This window comes from Castor canadensis, chromosome 3 (genome assembly GCF_047511655.1).
Source record: "Castor canadensis chromosome 3, mCasCan1.hap1v2, whole genome shotgun sequence".
NCBI lineage: Eukaryota > Metazoa > Chordata > Mammalia > Rodentia > Castoridae > Castor > Castor canadensis.
Genome location: NC_133388.1, coordinates 103556332 through 103570420, shown reverse-complemented (window position 1 = coordinate 103570420; position 14089 = coordinate 103556332). Strand labels below are relative to the sequence as shown.

Here is a 14089-nt window from a genome sequence, read left to right as displayed (position 1 = left end):
TGTTAGGAGTGCCTGCCTACCAAGCAGGAGGCCCTGAGTTCAAACCCCAACACCTCCAATAATTAAATGGGTATTTTTAAATAAGGGATGAAGGAAGACAGCAGGTTAGGAGACGGGGAGTAAGCATGTGGGCTAAAGGTAAATAATAGTCTGTAGGAATGTAGTTTAGTTGTGGAGAAGGATTCTATTAATAGGAATTGCAAGTTATAGAAATTAAAAATAATAGAGAAGGAAGTAAAACAGAGCACTACTAGAAAGATTTGTAAAAGAGAGATACAAAAAATAAAAATCAGTATTTCTTCCCTGTTGAGAAGAGTGTATGCCTGCTAGGATCTCTCAGTATAGTGGATGTCCTCCAATCTCTGATCCTCAGCTTTCTGTCTATAGTTCTGTTGTTTACTCACACAGTTCCCATCTGGACCCTTGATTGCCTGGGATTCCCCTCCAGGTGCAGCCTAAGCATGATGTTCTGTTCCATGGTCAATTACAGCTCTGGACCAGAGGCTATAGGTAAAGTGAGTGGGTGCAAGTTCTGTAAAATAGCAATTGCCTAGAGTTGGGCTGTTCTGCTGGGTTTCATTGGGCTGGTCCCAGGCATGTAAAGTAGGAGTTGCAGGCAGGTGGAGGGGTATCCCAAACACAGCTAGTGGGCCAAGGGCACTCTTCCACTCTCAAAGCCATGCCTTGCCCTATGCAGGTGACCCAGTAGCTGTTCTCCTTGTCAGCAGCTAGTTGCTTACTTTTGTTTCCTCCCTTTGTCTCTGGCCCAGAATCCAGTCTCAACTGAGTGGTTTCATCTGCCCTCTGAGCTAGGCGTGGGAGCCTTTGTCTCTCATAGGCAGTAATATTCACCTGTACACACTGCACTGGGCAGTTCTTTTGGAGCTGTAGTCCATTAGAGGGAAGTCAATTCCAGCTCATTTTGTCTCCCAGAGGGACACTGTTGCCAGTTGGCTTCTGTCCAATGGACAGGGCAAGGTTTGCTGGCCAGTATTTAGACCTCTGTGCAATTGTTTTGATTGCAGAATTGCATTTACGGGTGGCTATTGCCAGAAATAAAGTCAAACGAAATAAAACCTAAAGTTCAGTATTTTTTTTTAATTTTCTCTATTCGCTATCTGTTTTTTACTGGTGTCCAACCATCCTTGTCAGCCACGTATCTTAGGTTTTATTATTTCTGGTTCATGGAGACACAGAAACATAGTGTGCGTCTACAATCTGCCATCTTCTTATCTCCAGGTATAGTGTGTATGTGTGCTTAACAGAGCATTTTAGAGGATAAAATAAGCCCTACAAAACATTTTCTAATAAAGTCTATCTTCCTAATAACCTGTCTGCTTGATTCCTTTGTTTCTTGATATCTTTGTTGTTACTGTAAACTGACAATTATTTTTATTAGTGATTCTACCAAAGATTAATAGGGATTGTGACTTTTATTATATTTTAGAGGAACAATATTTTTTAAATCTGAATTCATAGAACCAAGTCACAGAAATCATAGTTAGAGTTTATAATTCTCTAATACTTCAATTGTTTATTCATTCCCTGACCACTTACACTTGGCAGCTTTGCTTGACTCACATTAATTAGTTCTAATACAAGGAATAACCTAATTTGATTAAAACAAAAGGTTTTGTTGATTGTTACTCTTTTTCAGTGCAGAGTATTGAGCCCCAAAAGTTTTGATGCTGTATATTTTGCATAAAAACAATGAGGATAATCAGGAAAAGTAAAGAAATCTAATCTTGAATTTCCATTGACCCATTTTCTCATTAGGATAAGAAATAAATGTGTAGAAATACAGTACCAGAGCACAATCATATACCCAAGCTTTTATTTCCTAATTTTCTTTGTGTGTGTGTGTGTGTATGTATGCTCAACTCATTTAATTTTTAACATATTGAATACTATGAGTTGATTCCCTTATATATGAAATTAACCTCTCCAGAAAAATTTTGTATTTTATACACTCAATGTTATACACAAATTAATAACATTGGCTTAGTTTTAATGTTTTAGAGCTAGGAATTTTGGTTCCTGCCTGTAATCCCATCACTTGGGAGGTTGAGATATGAGGATCACATTTTCAAAGCCAGCCTGGGATAGATAGCGAGACTCTGTCTCAAAAATAAATAATAGATAAAATAAATACATGTAATATCTACACAAAACCTTTCCATACTTTTTCTTTTCTTCCTGGTTTCTAAATAAATGTGAAAGAAATAACTAACCCTTTGTAATTTGAAAAAGGTTTATAATTAAAAATAATAAAATATTGGTCAATGCTTCCAGATACAGTATTTTAAATTTAGTTATGATTTTCCATTTTCTAATTTACCTCAACTGATAATGAAATTACTATATTTTCCTTTGTTTTCTAAATTTATTAATATAAAAATTTTTATATTTCACTCAAGACTTTTTAAAAAGATTCAGATGCTACTTACTTTCTCAACATTGCACTAGTTCTGTTTTATGATTACACTTACTCATTTTTATTTATTTCGTATAATATAAGTTACATTTACTTTATTGTTAAACATTACTTGAATTTAGCTTGCTTTTTTAAAATAAATTCCAGTGTTATACATATGGCACACATATTGGCATGTATCTCGTACTTCAGTATGAGAAGTTTGTAACTATCACATTTCACCTAACCACTTTTTTTTGGGGGGGGAAGGTAAAAACATATAACATAAATTTTTTTATCTTAGCCATTTCTTATATGTACAGTTCAGTAGTGTTAGTTACATTCACATTGTCATACAGTAAATCTCCAGAACTCTTCTTCATCTTGCAAAACTGGAACTCTCTGTTCATTAAACAATAACTCCCCATTCTCTCTTCCCTTCACCTCCTGGGAGCCACCATTCTATTCTCTGTCTCTATGATTTGACTGCTCTGGGTACCTCATATAAGTGGTATTGTGTAATATTTGTGGTTTTGAAACTGATTTATTTTGCTTAGCATAGTGTCTGAGTTTCTTCATGTTCATCATCTGCTAAGTAATCGTGAATTCTCAATGGCTTAATTAAGGAGTGAGGAGAATTTACATACCCAATGTAGAAGTATATGAAACATAGCATTGATAAAATTCAGAGGGTTATAATTAAATCAAACTGTTCATTGTCCCAAAAACATTACCCCCATGCAAACACAGAAACAGAATGAAAAGTAAAGGAAGACAGCATCTTCAAAAGAAGATGTGAAGTAGCCATAAAAGAGATTTTACTAAGTCCAATGTGAAATGACTAAAAGGAACGTCATGTCATGGGTGGACCTGAAAATGTGGTGAGAAGTGAAAAAATCTAGACCCAAAGGGTGCATATTGTATGCCTCCCTTCATGTGAAATGTTCAGGTCAGGCAAATCCATGGTTATCTTATGAATTTTATCTCAATTTAAAAACATAAAATTGAACTGATTATCTAAAAAGTGCATATACAGAATTATGAAAATGGCTACAAATGTTTCATAAGTCTGTTCAGAAAAAGTGTAGTTTTTAAATGGAACTTCCGGGCATATTTTTACATGTATCAAAAAGATACAACATAAGGAGTATTGACTCAAAATGAAAATTCCAATTTGCTGGGAATGAGCATGCTGGATATTGAATCCAGGGCCTCACATGGCTAACCAGACTTTCTACTGCTAAGCTACATACTCAGCCTGGAAATGCCAATTACTATTAACCTTGGCCATGAAGGATATTTGGAGGAAATTAAGGGCAAGGACTTGTTTACCAAAATGGACAACTCTCTAAATCAGTATCATCTTTATCTTTCAATGGAAGCTCCTTAAGATAAGAAAACAGATTCAATGAGATTGAAAATCAAGACATTGATTAAAGCAAACAAAGAGAAAACAACAGACTATAACAAGGCTGGAACAGCCCCCACCCCAGGTTGATCACAGAAAGAAAGATGAATGAGAACCACAAACCACTTTAAAGATTCTCTCTGAAGTATGTAGAGGGCTGGGGAGGTGGGTAGCTTAGCAATAGAGCATGGGTTTAGCACACATGAGGAGCTTGGTTCAATGTGGGCTGGTTCAGTGGCTCACGTGATAGAGTGCTCACCTAGCAAATGTGAGACCCTCAGTTCAAAACTCAGTACCACAAAAAAAAAGGAAAAATCTACATCACATGAACTGTGTAGAGTAAGCATTTACCATTGCCAATGCTATTACCCCAAGCACCTTCCCTTCAGCTACTGAAGCAAAACATATTTTAAACTTTTGGACTGTAGTTACCACTATTCAACAAAAATTAATTCTCATTATTGCAATTACATAACTAAGTTCTGCTTTGACTATAGTCTTTTATATGGAGTTCTCCATAACTTATGCATTCACTCAGCAGCACCTTATCCTGCATATAAATGAAGTCGGTGCCAGTCCTCAAGTCTTTCCTACTCTAGAGGGCAGCAGGTTAATTAGACTTTCTGCAGTAGGTGGGAAAGGCTTCACCAACAAGGAGCTTGGGCAAAGCTCAGAGGTCCCTCCAGTTTGTAGGCAGAGGCCTATGGAGAGTATCAGGGTAGAATGAGATTATTCTCCCACCCGTTGGCTTATTTACCATTGTATGATCAGAAATACACCAAATGGCCCAGGTGTTGGTTTAGTTTGTGTCCTCCATAACAGCAGAGCATTCAATAAAAACCTGATTAGTTAATGATGAAATCTTAACCAAAATAAAGTATAAAAAAAGAAATTCTTGGCTATAAAGAACAAAAATTCTTAATTTTAAGTTACTTTGGCCTTCTTCCCTTACTTCACTATCTACTCCCACGTAACCAAGGACAAAGTAGAACCCCATTAGCTCTGAATTATTTGACTGTTATTTGATTATGTGAGAGGAGTTGCTGGTTGAAAAAAAAAACAAAAATGTGCACCAGGCAGTAGTGACCCTGGTCAAAGGGGAGGCAGCTATGATACAGTACTGATTCAGAGAACTGGCCTTTGAACTCATGTATCTCAGTGCATACATTGAATCTTATGTGTGCTGATTGATCCAGTCCCATCTTCCTTGGGTATCAAGTCAGGATAAATAACATCTATTCCCTAAGTGAGTTAGTAGTCAATAAGATCCTGTACATGAAATGTTTTATGTACTATAAAACAACACATTAAGTGGTTCTTCAGGCCAGGCATGATGGCATATACCTGTGATCCCAGCTATAGGAGGAAGAGATGATAGGATAAGGATTCAAGGCCAGCCCCTAGCAAAAACGAAATTGGGGGGAAAATTGGGGGGAGGAGAGAGAAAGGAAAGGAAAGGGAAAGGGAAGGGAGGGAAGAGGAGGGAAAGATTGAAGGAGCTCCAGCTAAAGCAAAAACAGAACTGGAGGTACCAATGGTAGAACACCTTCCTAGCAAGTTCAAGGTCTGAGTTTAAACCCTAGTACTACCCAAAAAAAACCACAATTGGCTCTTTCCATCTGTGGGGTGTTTTTTCTCCTTTTGAATAAACTGAAAAGTACAGATCTAGCCAATTTAAGACTTGTGCTTTTACAAGCAAAATGGGAAGAGAAAGAAAAGAGTAATTTAGAAGAATGATGGAATCTGAAAGTGTTCTATTTTTTCCCAAGGAAGAAAATTAATCTAGTTAGAAATCTCCAGGCCTTGTCAATTCCCTGATGATAATGGTAAAGAACAGATAATTAAGCCATTGGAATTAAAAGTACAGAGTGCCAGATGCTGGTGGCTCATGCCTCTAATCCTAGATCAGGAGAATTGCAGAGATTTAATTAAAGCAAATTGAAAAATAAAAACAGGAAATCAGCTGATAGACATTAAAAACAAATGTCAGGCTGAGTATGGTTACTCAAACCTGTAATCCCCGCTACTCAGGAGGAAGATCGTGGTTTGAGGTGAGTCTGGGCAAAAAGTACATGAGACCCCATCCCAATCAATAAAAGCAGTGGCACACACCTGTCATCCCAGCTAGGCGGGATCTCTCCTAGCTGTCATCCCAGCTAGGTGGGAAGCATAACTAGAACGATTGAGGTCCAGGTCAGCCCAGTCATAAAGGGAGATCCTATCTGAAAAATAACCAAAGGGACTGGGATGTAACTCAGTGGTTTAGTGTTTGCCAAGCACACCAAGGCCCTGAGTTCCACTCCCGTACCACAACAAACAAACAAATAAATAAGGTTCCATCCCCAGTACCAAAGAATGAAAGAAGAGGGAGGAAAGGGAGAAAGAAATAGGGAAGGGAGGGAAGGGAGAAAAGGAGAGGAGTGTGACTCTAGTGGTAGAGTACCAGCCTAACAAGCTCGAAGCCCTGAAGTTCAGCCACCAGTACAGCTAAAAAGAAAAAAAACACTATATCCCTCCAGGTTTGTAATTTAACCTAATTAAAACCCTCGCAGCAATAGTCTAGGATTCAGTATTGGCATGGAGTGTTTTTTCTTTTTCATTTATTCCTTCTTTTACAAATCCACCCCTGCCTATCCTTTTCCCCACAAAAATCTTAATTACCTATTAGAAGAAGGTCAGTAGTTTTAAAACTTTCAGACTCTCCTTTTTTAATAGAAATCTAAAGAGGAAGCTCAATCTTACATATGGAGCATATGCAGCTATTTGTTCCTTTTGAAGCTGAGAGGTAGGTGGGTCAGGCCACCATAGCCTCCCTACCCAGATCCTTAAGACTACAGCAGCACAGTTTGAAAGAAGCAATTGAGGGTTAATTACTGATATAAACATTTCACATGTTCAATATGTTATTATTCTCTCAGCCTATGGCCATTATCATGGGGACACTGGCTAGCAATGATTCAGAAGCAGAATGAAAATATTATTTTGTTAATCTCAAATAAGAAATTCAGATACTTATTTTAAGTATTCTTTTTTTTTTCTTGAGACAGAGTCTCATTATGTTGCCAGGCTGGCCTCAAACTCGCAATCCTCCAGCCTCAGCCTCCCATTACATATGTTTTTATTAACTGCATAGTCAAATTTTGAGAACCTTATGGATTTTAATTTTAGATAGAATACTCAAATCTTTGTAATTTGCCAATGAAAATTATCTTTCTGTTGATATGGATGCTGAAAGTAAAAAAAAGTTTGACTATCACTATATTCACTTTTCTTTAACCCCTCAAACTAGCTGACAAATTAAGTAATGGTATTCACTTTTCAGATAAAGATCCTGAAGCTGACTGAGATTAAGAAACGTGGCTCCATGTTTGTGAACTGGGCCTCCAGCCAGGTCCATCAAATTCCAAAGCCTGTGTTTTTGGTACTGCAGCTGACATTTCATTACTTCCAGTTTTCAGGCAATTCATTCCTGTAAATTTCCAATTTGCTTTATAGCTATCATTCCTGGCTCTCAAATTAAAAATATGACAATTTCTTATCAGTGATACTAAATTCTTACTGTTTTTGTTAAACAATAGCAATAAGCTAGCTCTACTGGAATTGTCCTGAGTAACCAGGAAGAGTATCAGATCCACAGTAAATAATTATAATCCATGCTTTGGGTTTAGTGAAGGGGTTTTTTTTTTCAGTTTATTTAGGCACTTTATTAATTATCAATAAACATATGAGCTTTTAAGAAAGACAGTTTTTAGGAGATTAAGGTAAGGGTATATGGTAGATGGACTTCATATACTTACATGAACTAGAACAAACAAACCTTGCAATTGCTTTAAGTGGGGTGGGGAGGAGGGTTGAGGGGGAGAGACGGTGAGGTGATCTAACCAATGTATAATATAAGCCTATGAGTCCCCCCTGTACAATGAATATATCCTAATAAAAATTTTTATTAAAAAAGAAAGAATTTTTATTACTGTTAAAAAATAAAACAAGAGAATTTAATCTCTTCCTAGAACTTCCAGCAGCAGGGTAGATTGTCATGAAGTTGTTGAACTTGTAGCACACTTTTGTGAAAATTCTCAAATTAGGTCTTTCACTGTTTTCCACAAATGAGCTAATAATATAGCCACTGCATTTATTGTTTGTTGCTGTTGAAATAATTAACATAAATTATAAAGGAAATCTAATAATCTCTTTTTCCTTTACTCACTAGATATTCAGCCCAATAAGCACTCTTCCATACTTTTATGCACTACTGTAAACATACCTATAAACAAAGAGATCATGATTTGCTTCTTCCACTTAATCTCATGAGGATACACCTCTCTTGATAGGCATTCAGGTTGTCTACCCTTTTAGCCACTTCAGAGTAAAGCACATAGCTTCATATGTCTATGTATTTATCTCCTTTACTTATTCTGTATATTTACCCTTTTTACCATGAAATATAACAAACATGAAATAGTACTTAATTGTAGTATGTAATGAATAATAAATGAATAAATAAAGCATACCTATTAAGCCATCACCAAGTTCATGAAAGAAAATGTGGCCAGTATCCAGAAGCCACCTGTTACATGTCCCTCCTCACATCTCTCACTCCCTTTACTGCATCCTAGAGATCTTGGCTATTCTGAGCTTTCTTGCATGTGTTTCTGTACAGTCTTACTACTTGATGTTCGTCCTTAAAACTAGGTTTGCCTGTTTTTGAACTTTATACAAATGATTGCTTCTTTCACCCACCAGAGACGCCTGTGGCTAGCTACACACGAGAGAACCCCAGGCATAGGGGTTGCTCAATCTTGTGTGAGTGTGTGTTGTATTCTTCATCTTTTGTTAAACTCATAAACTTTGTGAGAGTCATTCCTCTATTGCACATAGTTCTGGCTCCTTCATCTTCCCCCTTTTTATGCAGTAACCACAATCTGTTGAGACATGCAGTTGTTCTTAGTATTTCTGACCATCACAGACAGTGCAGGAGCCCCTGCTGTGTGTCCTATAGGGCCCAAGTGTGCACGTGGTAGGAAAGGTTCTTCACCTTCCCTAGATATTGTTAGACTTTCTTCCCAAAGTAGAAATCCAGTGGCTATGCTTGTTAACATTGCAAAGGGTTCCTGCTGCTCCATTTTCCTTCCATCATTTGGTATATGTAGATGCCTTTTCCTGTGTTTATTTTTTTCCACATTATGCAGATTTTTTTCAGCCTGATGGGTCTCTAGTGTAATCTAATCTAGTGGAATTTAATTGTGGATTAAGTTTCAGTTCCTACTTACTAGAGGCCAAGAACCTCTTGCTCTGAATTGGCCATTTATATTCCCTCTTTGGAGAAGTACTATTTAAATCTTTGCTTATTTTTCTTTGGGGATATATTCTTTATATATTCTGAATATGAGTCCTCCATTCCTTACATATGGCTTATGTGCTATACGTGGCTTATCTTTTTGTTCTTTCTTTTAGCAAAAGTACCAATTTATCTAATTCATCAGTCTTTTCCTTTATGGTTAGTATTTTCTTTTTATACTTGTTTAAGAAATCTTTGGTGCTTGCTTCGGCAGCACATATACTAAAATTGGAACAATACAGAGAAGATTAGCATGGCCCCTGCACAAAGATGACATGCAAATTCGTGAAGCATTCCATATTAAAAAAAAAAAAGAAAGAAATCTTTGCATACCTTGAGGTCATGAATGGTATTTTTCCTTAGGGTAGCATTCTCAAAGAGGAATTGCAGAGCCAGAGGATGTAACTGGATTTGTTTTCATGGCCTCAGGGCAGGCCTGAGGAAGTGTCATATACCATTTGAACTGGCTAGCTGACCTCATACCTATCAAAGTGGAGTTATAATAAGAGGCTGTGTCTCTTACTACACCCAAAAACCTGCTTACAGGTCAAGTGAGATTCACTCTAGCACCAGGGAAACAGTGAAGTACAAATAAGATGAGTGGATGTTTATAAAAAAAATAATAAACCTACCATATGTGTTAAGTGTGATTCTCAAAATAACCTCTAAGAGTAGTAGGTATTATTTTACACATTTCACAGATGAGGATCTTTTGTTTGGGGGAGGGTGCTAAACCACCCAGGGTGGCCTCCAACTCTTGATCCTTCTACCTCTGCCTCCCAAGTGCTGGGATTCAAGATGTGCGCCACTATGCCGGGCCCACAGATAGGAATCATAACGCTTATCAAGAATAAATATTTTACACTATATCATATGATGGAAAAGTGGGAATCTGGGGTTAAAACCTGCTTTTAAATGGTAAAGAACAAATTCTCCTTCCGTTATGGCAGCCTGAAGTGCAGTATAGCTTGATGGCACTGGAGTGCCCTAGGGTTGGAGATACTTGGGGACAGGGTAGCCTGGGCCAATTGGCTGACTACCGGTGAGATAAGCTACCACCCTCACTTGTGTTCCTTTCCCTGATAGGAGGGAGGTATGAGAGTCCAAGGACACAACCTCAAAAGCGCCAGCTTCAGAGGAGGCATTCACATAGCTCCCCACCTGAAAAACAGGTGGGGAAGGTCGCAGACTTGTGCACTCCCACTTTCCTGGGGTTATACATGGAGCAGTTCAGATTGTTTACTAATTTGGTTAAGGATAGGGTTGTAGCTCATTGATAGATCATTTGCCTGACGTAAAGTCCTACTTTCCATCCCTATCACAAAAAAAATGTGTGTGTATGTATACACATGTTAGAGCCCAGTCACTTGGTAAAGGGTGTTTTTGTTATTTTCCTCTTCATTACTTGATATGCCATGTAAAAAATTTTTTTGCCCAGCATAGTGGCTCACACCTATAATCAATCTACCTATTCAGAAGGCAGAGTTCAGGATGAAGCAATTTGAGGCCAGACAAGACAAAAATTAGCAAGACCCCATTTCAACCAATAAAAGTTATCACCCAGCTATGTGGAAGCATTAATAGGATTGCTGTCACACCAACAAAAACAGGTGTTGGCGAGGATGCGGGGAAAAAGGAACCCTCTTACACCGTTGGTGGGAATGTAAACTAGTACAACCACTCTGGAAAAAAATTTGGAAGCTACTTAAAAAGCTAAACGTTGATCTACCATTTGATTCAGCAATACCACTCTTGGGGATATACCCAAAAGACTGTGACGCAGGTTACTCCAGAGGCACCTGCACACCCATGTTTATTGCGGCACTATTCACAATAGCCAAGTTATGGAAACAGCAGAGATGCCCCACCACTGACGAATGGATCAAGAAAATGTGGTATCTGTACACAACGGAATTCTATGCAGCCATGAAGAAGAACGAAATGTTATCATTCGCTGGTAAATGGATGGAATTGGAGAACATCATTCTGAGTGAGGTTAGCCTGGCCCAAAAGACCAAAAATCGTATGTTCTCCCTCATATGCGGACATTAGATCAAGGGCAAACACAACAAGGTGATTGGACTATGAGCACATGATAAAAGTGAGAGCACACAAGGGAGGGGTGAGGATAGGTAAGACACCTAAAAACTTAGCTAGCATTTGTTGCCCTTAACGCAGAGAAACTAAAGCAGATACCTTAAAAGCAACTGAGGCCAATAGGAGAAGGGGACCAGGAACTAGAGAAAAGGTGAGATCAAAAAGAATTAACCTAGAAGGTAACACACATGCACAGGAAATTAATGTGAGTCAACTCCCTGTATAGCTGTCCTTATCTCAACTAGCTAAAACCCTTGGTCCTTCCTATTATTGCTTATACTCTCTCTTCAACAAAATTAGAGATAAGGGCAAAATAGTTTCTGCCAGATATTGAGGGGGTGGGGGAGAGAGAGGGGGCGAGTGAGTGGTAAGGGAGGGGGTAGGGGCAGGGGGGAGAAATGACCCAAGCATTGTATGCACATATGAATAATTAAAAAATAAAAATTAAAAAAAATAAATCTTACATATTATACTTTCTTAAAAAAAAAATAGGATTTCTGTCCATGTAGCCTGGGCTTAAATTCAAGACCCTCTTTGAAAAATATCTAAAGCAAAAAGAGCTGGAAGACTAGCTCAAGTGGTAGAGCCCCTGTCCAGAAAGTGCAAGGCCCAGAATTCAAACCCACTAACAGCCAAAAAATTTTTTTTCTTGAGACAGGGCCTTGTTATGTAATCTTAGACGAGCAAAGAACTCTCAATCCTCCTGCCTCAGCCTCCCAGATGCTGGGATTGCAGACACTGCACCTATCTTCCATGTAAATTATTTTAATAGAAGTCACAGGTTCAATATTTGAAAGAATATATGAAAAAAGGCTACTTGATATGTGAATTCATGATAATAAAAGAATTATAAGGAGGCAAAGTTTTTTCTCAGATATCAGAACCACATTTATAATAATGTTTGGTAAAAACACAATGTCTAAGAGATATGACCTGACAGATTTTCTGTAAAAGCATGGGTGTTTCTGCCTTCAATGGGTGATCATGTGATGCTTCTGAAATGCTAAGTGCCACCTGGGACATGAGAGAGACCAAGAACTTTGTACAGTTTCAGACAGTAACATGTTGCAGGAGTTCCTTATTTCCCATGCAATTGAGTCCGTGTGTGTTTGAGAGAGAGAGGTACTGATAAAATACAATAGAAATGTATAAAGAACTTGTTTTTCTACAAAGTTATACTACTTGATAATTTTGTATCCCAAATCTTGATATGAGGAAGGGCATTTTTTTTAATTTATATGTGCATACAATGTTTGGGTCATTTCTCCCCTCTTCCCCCACCCCCTCCCTAAATCCCCATCCCCTCCCTTTCCCCCCATCCCCTCACTACCCAGCAGAAACTATTTTGCCCTTATCTCTAATTTTGTTGAAAAGAGAGTATAAGCAATAATAGGAAGGACCAAGGGTTTTTGCTAGTTGAGATAAGGATAGCTATACAGGGAGTTGATTAGCATTGATTTCCTGTGCATGTGTGTTACCCTCTAGGTTAATTCTTTTTGATCTAACCTTTTCTCTAGTTCCTGGTCCCCTTCTCCTATTGGCCTCAGTTGCTTTAAAATATCTGCTTTAGTTTCTCTGCATTGAGGGCAACAAATTCTATCTTAGTTTTTTAGGTGTCTTACCTATCCTCATACCTCCTTTGTGTGATCTTGCTTTATCATGTAATCAAAGTCCAGTCTCCTTGTTGTGTTTGCCCTTGATCTAATGTCCGCATATGAGGGAGAACATACGATTTTTGATCTTTTGGGCCAGGCTAACCTCACTCAGAATGATGTTCTCCAGTTCCATCCATTTACCAGCGAATGATAACGTTTCGTTCTTCTTCATGGCTGCATAAAATTCCATTGTGTATAGATACCACATTTTCTTGATCCATTCGTCAGTGGTGGGGCATCTTGGCTGTTTCCATAACTTGGCTACTGTGAATAGTGCTGCAATAAACATGGGTGTGCAGGTGCCTCTGGAGTAACCTGTGTCACAGTCTTTTGGGTATATCCCCAAGAGTGGTATTGCTGGATCAAATGGTAGATCAATGTTTAGCTTTTTAAGTAGCCTCCTTGGAAGGGCATTTTTAATATAACTAGCAAATATTCTGTAGAATGTGAGAGACATCCCATAGTTGCAAATTCATCTTACCTAATCATATAATAACATAAGCACTGATTATATAATATAAGCACTAATATAATACTAATATAAGCTCTGATTCAAATGAACAGTACAAAAGACCAAATTTTGGGTGTGTGTTTTAATTTCCTTTTTTTCTTCATTTCCTACAATTAATTTCAATTTACAAAGTATCTTTCTGCAGTCCAGTGAACTAGTTTTAGGAAACTTAGAGTAATTCTCTTCTGGAGTCAGAAGCCTGATCTGATCTGATTTCCTTGGGGAAAACTCATCCCCCTAGTTATTAAGAGGCTGCTCTGACAAGGCAGGGACTGATGTCAGGGCCCCAGCAGATGGTGTATTCTTAGTAAATATGCATATTAGCTGTTGTTGCTGTCATGATCATCACCCCACATTATTAATGAAATACTGTTTTATGGTGTATATTCCAGTAACACCTCACATTGCCATAGTAAGAAGGTTTAAGTATGAAATCCAGCTGAAAGCTGGCAACATCTTTATACAGATGTTCATGGAGACCCAAGGTGAAATGAATGAATTATTTTTCATATTCTAATTCATGTTTTCCATAGCATCAACAAACACTGGGCCCAGCACACATATAATGTCTATCCTCTGAAGAGCACAGGTGCAAGGCTGGCACATCCACCATTGCAGAGCTGGTGCCAACAGCGGCATGCCTGGCTCACCAGGACTTCAGGCACAC

General features: G+C 38.1%; 1 protein-coding gene and 1 non-coding gene across 9 annotated transcripts in view; both read left to right on the top strand.

Annotated features, from left to right (window-relative positions):
* Spidr (scaffold protein involved in DNA repair) overlaps positions 1-14089 on the top strand; it is a 388190-nt gene that overhangs the window by 337199 nt on the left and 36902 nt on the right. The gene's annotated exons all lie outside the window — the stretch shown is intronic.
* On the top strand, positions 9358-9464 carry LOC141421982 (U6 spliceosomal RNA). The gene has a single exon (XR_012446651.1). It is a non-coding gene; the product is annotated as a U6 spliceosomal RNA (small nuclear RNA).